General features: G+C 31.0%; 1 protein-coding gene across 1 annotated transcript in view; it reads right to left on the bottom strand.

The window, feature by feature from the left end:
• LOC127712202 (uncharacterized) overlaps positions 1-12,112 on the bottom strand; it is a 55,932-nt gene extending 43,820 nt beyond the window's left edge. The window contains exons 1-5 of the mRNA XM_052218500.1: positions 11,947-12,112; positions 10,969-11,015; positions 9,963-9,994; positions 8,376-8,427; positions 3,365-3,390 (exon numbers count right to left, since the gene is read on the bottom strand). The gene's annotated coding sequence lies outside the window, so the exon portion shown is untranslated. The remainder of the gene's footprint in view (positions 1-3,364; positions 3,391-8,375; positions 8,428-9,962; positions 9,995-10,968; positions 11,016-11,946) is intronic.
• Between the last annotated feature and the right edge of the window lie 1,032 nt (positions 12,113-13,144).

Below are 13,144 nucleotides of genomic sequence, written 5' to 3'. Positions count from 1 at the left end.
CACAAACCTTCAACGAATCTTCCATTTCAAATAATGTTCAGGTAACACCCAAATGGAGATCTTGATATTTATTTATTTTATGACAGTATCCGTTTCCGTTTGATTATGGAAACAGGAAATATGTTTTCCTTCCAGTGAAACTGAAACGAATATTTGCATAAACTTCAAAAGCCTCATAATGGAAAATTGTAATGTAGAATGAACTATACACATCTTTTTTTATCTTGCCTAGTCCAAAATACCAGTTTGTAGTATTACCATCTCTCGAGTCCGTACTCAAACATTTCCCCCCTCTAACATCATATGGACAGCAGGGCTCAAAATTTATTACAAACCATACTTAAGTATTGATTTAAAGATTTAATATTCCAATGTGTCCACCGACTGATTACTTTGGCTGTGGATGCAATAAGCATACCGTAGTAATATATCACAATTGTGTGATCTAATCATCACCAGTCATAAAGCATTATGAACATATAGTCAAATTAGTCCTATGATTTGCCCTTTTTGACTTGTGACATTTAACAACACAGATTAACAAAAGAGGTTCCGATTCGGCAAGGAGAAGGTTTGTCCTTATACTAATTCTAACATGAAAGATGCTTAGATATCCAAATTTGATAAATCATGTATTTAAGATATGAATAAACCATAAAAATTCCACTAATATACAAAATAATAATCGTAAATAATATACCAGCTAGTCAGAAGCTCTGAAATGTCTTTGGAAGACAACTTCCCATTTTGGAAAAAAAACAATGAAAATCTCGCAGCAGCACACTATTCTCAATAACAAAACCTTTCAATATGAAAGGCAAGTTTTGCTTCATTTTGCTCAACTTAAGTTCGTTCCAAAAGATTCTAGTTGTATATACTACAATACGCAGGCTTGTTCATTAAAATCAATTAAAACTATGTACGACTTTTGTATTTCCATTAGATATTAAACACTTATCATTGTAAACGTAATCTTTCAAAGCTTTTATCAGTAACAAACTGGCCAACAAAACATATGCATTGATCTATGATTCTTGTAACTTTATCAATTAATTAAAGACATAATAAAACGAAAAAAAAATCGTAAAAATATGAGGCCTTCTACGCGCGTTATTATTCCTACTACAATGCAATCTTTTCAATCGAATACAATAAGCAAGTTTTAAGATATGGGTAGTACTTAAATGTTTACATGTTTGATTGTGATGTTCTTTGATACGTTATATAACAATCATCAAATGTTCATCTTCATTTTTACGTATAGGAACTTTCATGACAGTTAAAATGATAAAGAAAGGAAATGAACTTAATACTTTCCTCTATGAAATGATCCACATTTAGGATCCATAGCTACCTGTTTAGGCTTGCTCATATTCCATCAAATACATACATGAGCGACTCCAGGTCATTAAACCCTTTTCGCTACGAGATCGATAAATGATACCAATGTTGCAATCGAAAGCATACGTTAATGTCAAGCAAGAAACACCATCGTAAAACCAAAAGAAAACACCATGGTTAAACCAAAGAAAACATCATGGTAAATCCAAAGAAAAACACAATGGTGAAACCAATGAAAACACCATGGTTAAACTAAAGAAAACACCATGGTAAAAAGAAAGGAAAACACCATGACATAAGAAGACGAACAAGCAAACGACATTCAACAAAACAGTACATAAGAAAAAGACTGGATAACGCATGGCCCTCCAAAATGGGCGGTACACTCATGTGCATCTCTTGGATTGCCATATGATACAATAAAAAAAACGTACAAGTTTCGTATATATTTATTTTCATGTGACTCAATGTTATAATGATAAACGAAAACACACATCTTTTAAAAACAACTTACATAACACATATGTCAAAAAGAACAAAAGCCAACAAATTCAAAACGGTTTTTGTCAAAGGACAAAATTAGAAGTTTTCTCTATTTTAAACACACAAAATATTGTTTTGTATCGTTTGTATCAATACAAAACAGGAAATACATACATCCTTGTACTATTGAAACCTGGTGCAATATATTGACGAATTTCCGGCTTGTAAATGACGTTGAGAATAACAATTGTGTTAAGTCATTTATATCTGTTATAAATTTCCAATAACATAAAAGAAAAATATTGTGTTTGGATATGAAAATCGATGTTTGTTTTTGGATGTGAAAATCGATTTTAAGCATATATTTAGCTAACATGAAAGGGAATACAGAACAAAACAATCAATAGGCAATACCCCTCCAAATAAAAGTGTTTTGATAAACAAATGACTTATTTAAAAACATGGATTTTTAGTATTCGTTTTCGGGTTTTTTTTTCTTTGCTTTTTGTTATTTATGTTTTCTTTGCTTTTTGTTATTTATGTTAATATTAGACATTGGCCCTTGTTTATTTGTTTGAATTTGCTTTTTTTTTGTGTCTAATGAAATGTTAAACAGTATTTATACGTCAATAATATAGCTTTACACAATTTGATCTACTCACATATTTAGATATACCTGTTACTGTATTTTTACATATTAACATCATATTTATGTCATATTTATATCAACAGCTTTGTTTTTGATTTAACTTCAGTTGGTTAAAATCTTTTGTACAAGTTTGAAATACTACTATCCTCCTATATTTCATTTAGTTTGAAAAGATCAAATCTGGTACTGTATTTTTGTGGAATTTGTTTTATTCGCATTGAAAGTTGTTTGGAGTATAAATTAAATTTTGATTGCAATTAGTAGCAAGCTATCGGTCTATATTTTAATTGAGATTAAAATATTAAACGCAGAAATATAATTTATTTCAATGGAAAAAATACAATTTATCCTACAAATTCATCTATTTTACATTGAAAGAAAATGTTTTCACCAATTCAAAATTCTACCTTTGTTGTAGCAGGAAAGATAAAGCCTAAAACTGTTCTTATAAAGGAATGTGTAGTTTAATGATTTTGTTATGCAGCAAGAAAACGAGTGCGTTGGTCCTAGTTTTTCTGTTTAATATCTAGAAAGTAGTTCTTACCAAGTCTGACTCATTTGCAAAGGCAGTACCTTGAAAAAAAACTTCGTGACCCACACCTTTAATAACATTTTAATGATTGCATGATGTATTTTGGCACAGTTTGAAAAATGCTATCGTTTTGAATTCAGACTAAAATGTTAAATAAAGAAAAATTATTGATATTTCGATTGAATGTTAAAATTCTCAGATATACCTTTTAGAATACGACAAAAATAACATCATTTATGCTATTTGTTTAGCAGTTTTGTGCAATAACAGATTTTTAAAAAAGTACTGACTTAATCAGTATCTAAATCTTTAACAAAGAATTTGTTTTCAAACTTACTTATGATTACATAAAAACTTACCCATGTTATCTGTTATCTTCGATAATCTAAAATATAATGAAAACAGAATAAATAGAGAATATTATATGGATTTTTCAATATCACACCTGTAAAAAACTATGATACCAATATAATTCCGAGAGCTGAGCTCGAGGACTTATAGTTATTGAGGTTTGATACGGTGTTCGATATTGGAAAAGCCATATTATACACGCTTTTACTATATGACTTAACAAATGCCTTCTTTTGGAGATTGACAAAGCTTGTGCAACCGTGATGAATATATATATATATATCTTCACGGAAGCATGATAAAAAATGATTGCCTTTGTTTGTATTACACATACACTTTACTTGTGTTTAATACGAAGTTCATGATAAGATCTATTGATATAATCAAATAACAAAGGAATTGAAAACGCCCAATGCTCCGAATATCAGTCCCTTTCATCATTTATGTATTATCTTCGATTGAAAATATAGTTGCTAAATATTGACATATGTATGGTAATTGAAACTTGGTGTTTAGTACACATTGGTAGTTACCTAATATTGAAGTGTCATGCGAACGCAAGATTATCATTTGAACAGTTATATAATACATTTTCAATTAAAAGAGGTGCCGACCATATTGGTGTAATACCACCAAATCATAGTACGTCACATCCGGTTGCATACGAAAATAGGTCGAAAAAAAATATTCCCTTGAATTTGACAGTTGTAGGTAATTGATCCTACATTTCATTGCAGTAAAACATTTCTGGGTCATAAACATATATCTTGGGTATTTCAAAGCACCATTATTTTTTTATTTGGGGTTTCTATAGAATATTTTGGAAACTTGAGGTTACATGGTTACTAAAGCTTGTATACAGGTTAAAAAAGGGGGAAAATTTGATTGGTTAACTTCCAGTGATGGTTATTTTCTTATATGCAATGAAATGTTATGTGAAATTTTTTCTATAGTACTGGACAGGATCAAACTTTACTCATGCCAAGTATTTCTTTATTTGAAACAAAGATAAATTCTGCACAATTTTTTGAAAAGTGCAAATTTAACAAAGACTAATAGGGGAAAATCAATGGTGGTATTACACCTAATATAGGAAGCTGTACATGCACCTTTGACTTTGTGAGTACTCTCATGTGTTAAAATTTCTTGCTATTTAAGTGAAATATTACTAATAATGAAATATTCTGAGTGGATTGAGTCTCCAAAACACATTTTATGAGAAAATTTCCTTGAAATAGGACTTTACCATGAATATTAGTTGACAGAATAAGCCATACTTAGAGTTTTGGGGAGCTTTTTCTCCTTTTTTCTTATATTCTGCTATACTAGAAAATTTTTCCTAAGAAATACTTTAATAAATATATAGTTTTTAGTAAATGAAATTATTATTAAAGCAATAACAACAAATTATTCACCAAAAGAGAAGCTTTTTATGTCCCTCTCTGGAACGCGGCGTAAATTTAAGTTTTACGTAAGGACTTATTGAAACCTCCTTGGAGACAGTAAACTTTTTTACGGATAGTTCATTCAGCTTGAATACTTCAATTAATCATTTATTATAACATTTCTATCATAAATGAGTGAAAGTTACCCCAAAATGTTTATTTATTGGCCTATAAAGTAGAAATTTTGAGGAAATGAGAGGTATAAATGGACCAAAAGAGACCTTATAAGGAAGACAAAGAGGTCCATTGGTAGTATTTATCATCCTAAAGTCATCTTTTGTATCATATTCAACTGTTTGTAGGCAGATGAGATAAATATTTGATCATTTATTGGTCCACACTATATTCTATCATGATGCGGCTTGGTTTGGATTTTTCGAAGAAATTTAGCTCGAATCGCTGCAGATGTCGTCTTACATTATACTAGATTTTTCTCAAACTATTGAACTGATTATGACAAAACTTGACAGGAATGCTTGAAATAACCAGTATAACAAAGGAAAAAAGTCACATTCAGTTTATTTAACAAAAAAGTCTTCTTTAGGTGTAATACCACCAAATCATAGTACGTCACATCCGGTTGCATACGAAAATAGGTCGAAAAAAAATATTCCCTTGAATTTGACAGTTGTAGGTAATTGATCCTACATTTCATTGCAGTAAAACATTTCTGGGTCATAAACATATATCTTGGGTATTTCAAAGCACCATTATTTTTTTATTTGGGGTTTCTATAGAATATTTTGGAAACTTGAGGTTACATGGTTACTAAAGCTTGTATACAGGTTAAAAAAGGGGGAAAATTTGATTGGTTAACTTCCAGTGATGGTTATTTTCTTATATGCAATGAAATGTTATGTGAAATTTTTTCTATAGTACTGGACAGGATCAAACTTTACACATGCCAAGTATTTCTTTATTTGAAACAAAGATAAATTCTGCACAATTTTTTGAAAAGTGCAAATTTAACAAAGACTAATAGGGGAAAATCAATGGTGGTATTACACCTATTGGGCGTTTACTTTTCTGAAATAGCGTCAAACGCTTGCACACAGACCACTTTTTAAAGTGAAATCGATTTCCAGATGTAGTCTGAAAATGAATGATGTCAACAATATTACCATTTAGAAATAGTGAAAAAAGAACTTAGAATGAATTATTTTGATCCACTAGTTGCACATGTCGTCTTTCTCATAGTAAGTAAAATTTAGGAGATGTCATGATCGAGGAAATGGTAATGGGGTTGTCGTTACGACAAGTGGAACATATTTGTGTAATCTGTGACACTGATATTCCCTAACGGCAAACCATATCATGATGGTGTTCTTTAAATTTACCAAGAAGCTACTTCCACTTCACCAATTAGAACCCTTAGTTAAATACATTTCTTGTAAGCAGTAAATCTATAGGGTGGAAATATATTCAAGCACCGTAATATCATGTCAACTGGATGAGTTATACTCCATATGCAGTCGCTGCTTTACTGCAGCTGAAGACAAATGGAAAGTTTACAATGGAAAAGCTGAAAAATCATCTTTCTAGTGTTTTAAAAGTTTAATTCTCAACCGACCCTTATTGTTCATTTTAGATGAAGGCTAATTAACATATGAAGCACACTAAACAGATTTTGTGGTATCCTTTATTTCAGTGTGAAAGCACATATATTAAGTATCTCCAACGTTGTGAACTGTTGATGGTTATGGAGTTTCTGTTTAGAATTATAATTGTATTTTAATCAAATATTACTGTTTCACTTCAGTTTCAAAAATATGATAAAAAGACATGTTAATGCAATATAATGGAGTCCGTGTCCAGGGAGATTTTTCGCTGAACTAGTATACATTATTGTTTAGGGGCTAGTTGAAGCCCGCCTCTGGTTGCTGGATTTTTTCGCTGTGTTGAAGACCCATTGGTGGCCTTGGGCTGTTTTCTGCTCTTTGGTCGGTTTGTTGTCTGCTACAACATGTACATGAATCCCTTATTGTGTAATTTCAGCTCATGTTTATTATGAATTTCCCCTTCCAATTTAACAAATAAATGATTGTTCGTTGTACAATATATTATTTTCATGATTAATACCTCATTCAATGTTAATATTTTGTTTCATTTTATTACATTCTAATTAAGAAATAAAATCGATTGCTCCTGCAACAGGATAACATATCATCAATATATGTTGTTTTGGCTTGATTAAAGACCGTATCTTTCAACATTAACAATGTTTGACTATGAATAAAAATAAACTGGGAGTAAATTTCAGTGAAACTGTAAACAAGCCAAACACTAAAAATTAGTTACAAGTAGATCAGCAATGCTAGGATTACTACGTTTTTGCCAAAAAGAAAATGACATTGGAACACAGCGATTACTATGTTTGTGCCAAAAAGCAAATGACATTGGAACACAGTTACTTATAGAGAATAACATATCTTTCTTTAGGTTTTTGTTATGGCAATATTGATTGTTTATTCTTTAAATGCTTACTTATTGTATTTGATAGCTGTTTAGTTTGTTATTGTCATTTTCAAAGACGAAAAAGACGTTTTTTCCCTCATTGTCATCTTATTACAAATATATTTTGTCTGAATAACAACCTCCATTCGAAAACTCATCGTACTATATTACCATCAAAATCTTTGTAATGATTTTTTTTTCTATTTAGAATACCTCTCTATATTGATGACCTGTCTGAATTGACAACTGACCGAACATATTCTTCGATATTTTTATCTATAGTATTACGATACTAAGAAATCAAAATCTTATGACAATTGCGAATGTTTAAAAGAGAGGCGAAAGATACCAAAGGGACATTCAAACTCACAAGTCGAAAATAAACTGACAACGCCATGGCTAAAAAAGAAAAAGACAAACAGACAAACAAAAGTACACAAAACACAACATAGAAAACTAAAGACTGAGCAACACGAACCCCACCAAAAACTGGGGGTGATCTCAGGTGCTCCGGAAGGGTAAGCAGATCCTGCTCCAAATGTGGCACCAGTCGTGTTGCTCATGTTAGTACAAACCCGGTAATAAGTCTAATTCGGTAGGTCACATTCGGGAAAAGGGAAATGTATTAAATATGCGGTGTTTCAAAGTGAAAAAAACAAATTTACTTAAGATAGTGTGATTTACTAATATGACAGCAACGTTTGGCAATTCTTAATTGTATATCTACATCCGACACTTCTTAAAGGCCCATTTATGACCGGATGAAAATCATTTTATCGCCAAATAATTAAGCTTACTATCATTATACAGTTTCTACACTAACGTAAACTACCAATATTGTTGTTAAAAGAAAGGCGAAGGATACCGAAGGGACATTCAAACTTATAAGTCGAAAACAAACCGACAACGCCATGGCTAAAAAAGAAAAAGACAAACAGACAAACAACAAAGAAAACCAAATATTGAGCAACACGAACCCCACCAAAAACTGGGGGTGATCTCAGGTGCTCTAGATAGGCAATCAGATCCTGCTCTACATGTGGCACCCGTCGTGTTGGTCATGTTAGTACAAACCCGGTTGTTAAACGTTGCAAATGTTATTTTTGTAACAAATAGATACCTGATTAATCAATGTATGACCATCCTTTTGTCTTCTCCCTGGCGGTTGTAAACTATAATATAAAATCTCCTCTTTCGTATTACAAACTACACAAACAGGGTTAACATGTTTGTTATGTTAAAATAACAGTTGTTTTCTTAATTTACTAACAGAAGGGTAAATTCTACTCAACAAATTACTCAGCAGGCAACAGTTTAAGAACGTTACCTTTCGTAATGATAGTAATACAACTGTTAAAACATACAAATAAATAAAAGGAAAATAATATTTGAATAGCCAGTGTAATAAATCATATAACCAATAACAGAAAGAGTGATAACGTAGATTGTAAACCTCGGCATGCACTCTTTTTTCTTAATAATTTTATCGAGTTATTTGTGATTTCACCTTTTCACCCGTATAGGAAATATATGGTGCACAATTGAGTTTCAGTAACAGAAAATTTCAATAATATTCGGGACAAGCTTTGTTTTATTTTTGTACCAAACTTTTTCAAACTTATCGATTACTCTTCCTCACCACCAGATGTATAGTATAATAACATTATGTAGGTACTAATTTGACTGATAAGATTGCCAATAATGTCTTTCACCGATGTTACAATAGTGTAAATATTATTTTAAAATTAATCTGTTATTGAAGAAACTAATAGAGAAATAATAATAATAATAACAAACGATAAGAATTAAACAACTTTCAATAATGAAATCCCTAGGATTTTTACTATTCAAAAGCAGTGTATTCATCATTCCTTGGTTTCTGAGCACTTGAGTTCATCAAGGTTTTTCACAGGTTTCCAAATGCTCGATCTTCTGTTTTTCACATATTACTTAATTCTTAGTTTAACTGTCTTCATCCCTTTTCTAGAGCATGGTGATGTCTATCCTTCTTTTTTTAATGCAATTTATCATCCCATGTGACTCCCATGTGACTCCCATTTGACATATTGTTTTTCATAGGCTGTCCATTAGGAAATAATGTTGTCCATTGGCAAGTGTTATGATACCAACGATTCAAAAGGGCGGTTTGGTTTGTGTTAATTTGCATTACACAATGTTGCATATAGACGATGTTGTTAGCATTTGTTAATTATTTGATATCTTTTCAGTTTTTTTTCTTGTTTTTGAATTCTATAATCTCTAGTAAATCAAAACGGCGCTCAGGTTATCCTATCTCATACGTTTGTACATTTACTTTCAAAGTATGATCTGAGATCTGTAAGGAACGCAGATCTGGGTCCTCAATGCTCTCCAATTTCGTACCTTATTTGGCCTTTTTAACTTCTTTAATTCGAGCGTCACTGGTGAGTCTTTTGTAGACGGAACGCGCGTCTGGCATATAAAATTTTAATCCTGGGATCTATGAGATGAGTTTATTTATTATTCACCACATGATTCATTGGTCTTTTGTCCAAACAGTGCTCTTTTAGGGATTAATTTGATCGGTGCAAATTACTTGTACTTATTATTGCAGCTTGTTTTGAAGTAATGTCTCACGACGTTAAAAACTTTGATATTTAATTAAATTATTATTGTAAAATGGCAAAGTCGAAAATAATGATCGTTTTTTTATATATATGTTAATTACCTGAAGCATCAACCAGTCTTTATCTCGTCTCTCTAAAAAAGATAATCTAGTATAAAAGCGACAACTTGTTATTTTGGATATATAGATAAATTCAACACTAGCTGTACATTTTTCAAATGTGCTTCATTTATCAATTGTAACTCCATTTGAACATTAATTCAGATGTGTTTTAATCTTAAAATCAAGATAACATTGTGTAGATTTGAAATCTATGTTTTTTGGTCAAATGCTTATGGGACTGTTTTTAAATTTACAGTTTATTTGAAATCTCTACGACTATAACATCCAGAAGAAGTTTCCAATAGAAGTGTGCCAAGTTGTGTATTTTTCCAGTCTGATCTTTGAATGTAAAGTTATGTTGCGGTGCTTTTATTCTTAATGTATATTTCAAATAAGTATTCTTCGTCTTATAGACGTTTGCAGGGAACTGCGTATACTTTTTGTCTTCTGGAATAAATAAAAAAAAAGGTTAATCAACTGCAAGGTTTCCAATAGCAACGGAAAGCTGTCAAAACATATTTACATGAGCACATGAGCAACTCGACTGGTGCCACATATGGAACAGGATCTCCGTATTCTTCTGGAGAACCTGAGATCACCCCAGTATTTGGTTGGGTTCGTGTTGCTCAGTCTTTAGTTTTCTATGTTGGGTTTTGTGTACTGTTGTTTGCCTGTTTGTCTGTTTCTTTTTTTCCCATGGCGTTGTCAGTTGTCAGTTTAGTTTCGACTTATGAGTTTGAATGTCCCTTTGGTATCTTTTGCCTCTCTTTCACATATTTTTCTACGATTCAAATTTAAAAAAAAAAACAATTTTTCCTTTTTTGCTCATATTGTTTTACTATCTTTAAATTTTTTCTACTATGTTTAATTGATTTTACCATCTTTTATTTCAATATATCTATATCAAGAAATTTGCAAAAAACTTCTAAAAAAAAATTAAGTGATAATTGTTATCTTTCTGAGTGGAAAGCATATAATTCTTTGTTTTTACTAAATTATCTTTTACCTTTAAAGTCGTAGATTTGTCGTCTTTAAATCAAATATTTAACTTATCTGAAAACAAAAGAATGAGAGATTAACCATGCATGGTACAGCTGTCGACAAAGAACATGACACACGTGTTATAATAGGAATTCCGTAGCGTTTATATCAATATATCAAAATAAAGATATAATTCATCAATAAATTGTATGTGAAATTTGTTGTTTGAATTCTGTGAATTTATTATTTTACTTATTTCTAATGACATGTCTGTAATAATCCCAATCTTGAGTAAGAAGCTTTTGAAAACTGTGTTGTTTCTGTCTTAATGTGTACAATAGCTTTTTCAGGTCAACGACATCGACACAATAATTTTTACGACTGGAAAGTGACATCACAACTGACGTTAACAATATGTTAATAGAACGTGTATAATATTGAAAGTTTTAGGCAGTATAGTGGTTGTTAACTTACCTTCGTCCTTGAAATTAAAATATTGTTGAATGAACGGAATCGTTTATTACTTAATGCTGTGGTAGATCTATATGTAAAATGAACCACATGCAGCATACCAACACACTTAATCGTATAAACAAAATCAAAACCGAAGTTCTCTATTCTCAAATTTCATAATAATACTTTTTTGGACAACTTTTAACATGTGTTAGAATACCATAAATACATGCTTGTTATATAAACTACATATAATATTCAATAGAGATAATACTACTATAAATAAATGAATTGAAATCTACAAGAACAAAACAAGTACATAAAAAGTGTATGCAATTAAATAAGAAACTTACTGCCCGGTTGCACGTGGTGTTATATTAACAGAATAATCTGCTTGTCAACGCAGAAAACTCTAGGTAACGTGATTGATAAAAATGTTTCTATTTTAAGATTTAATTTCTACTGCTTTACCTCATAATAACAGATACGCGACTTACAATAGTTTACAGTTCAATAATCACCAGCGAAAATATTATACATAAAAACTTACCACTTAAAACTTTGTCTGAACTGTGACGCACTGCTATTGTTTATCTTCAGGACTCTAGTACTTTATATTAATACACCAGTAATGAGCCTTACGCCGGTATCTAACGGAAAAAGACTGATATTAAATAGGTCACTTACATACGCGGTTATAGTTTAATAGAGAAGCAATCAGCTGCATTTATGTACTTGTGTTCTACGAACAGCTTTTGTATTAACGTTTAAAATGTATAACTTACCAAGTATAATAAATGTGTATGATAGGATAATATATCATGCGTTGAATAAAGCGACCAGACATGTTGATTTAAAACCATTTCTGTCGTATAGTTTAAACCTATATTGATGTTGGGATATCTTTAAGGTTATTGTTTATTAATTGTATGTGATTAAATAGTCTGCACGACCAAATTGATATGGATAGGTTTTACATATGCTATGAATGCAGGGTTTACTGCAACGATCATCGCCATATTGTCGTCGTCTGCTTCAAAGTTTAAATTGTTATCTTGAATGTAGAAAATCTCTCACGAGTGATAAATAAGTCTAGAATACATCTGGCATTCAGCCATGCACAAAGATAAAATTGGCATTTATATCAAATTATGTAAATTTATAAGTTGTTACCGAATATTAAACAGAACCAAAAGAACACTTGATATTTTGTAAGAATTCAATATTACTCAGGAACGATGGACTTTATTCACCTATTCTAATTTGATATGTAATCACATTTTGAGTTATTGACATCAACATTTTTAGATTCGATATTTTTAAGATGGCCATATTTTCTTTCTGTCGCGACGGAAGTTAAAAGGGTTATCAATTTATTGATGTGATTTATGATAATCATGATTTGACAGGTAATGTAGTGTAAACTCTATCAAAAGGTAAAACTTGGAATAGTTCAATATGTTGTTTACACATATGAGAAAGCTTCGAAACATACTTGCTTCGGGGGCAATTTGACTTCAAATATAACGCATATATATAACCATTAAGACTATTTTTAACATTATTTGAGGGGTTTATTCTTTTGATTAATAGCTTTCCTGTTGATATTGCATATTACATTATTACCACGTCTTGTGCAAAGTAGTAATCTTTTTTACTTTGATGACGAACAAATGTTGTGTACATCATGTCCATTGTTTGTTTTAATGTGTTTCTATGTCTGCTTTTTCAAGTTGTGGTAGTGTTTA

The sequence above is a fragment of the Mytilus californianus genome, unplaced genomic scaffold (assembly GCF_021869535.1).
Source record: "Mytilus californianus isolate M0D057914Y unplaced genomic scaffold, xbMytCali1.0.p SCAF_8, whole genome shotgun sequence".
Lineage (NCBI taxonomy): Eukaryota > Metazoa > Mollusca > Bivalvia > Mytilida > Mytilidae > Mytilus > Mytilus californianus.
The sequence above is the reverse complement of the archived record's forward strand: the minus strand, read 5'-3'. Positions and strand labels throughout refer to the sequence as shown.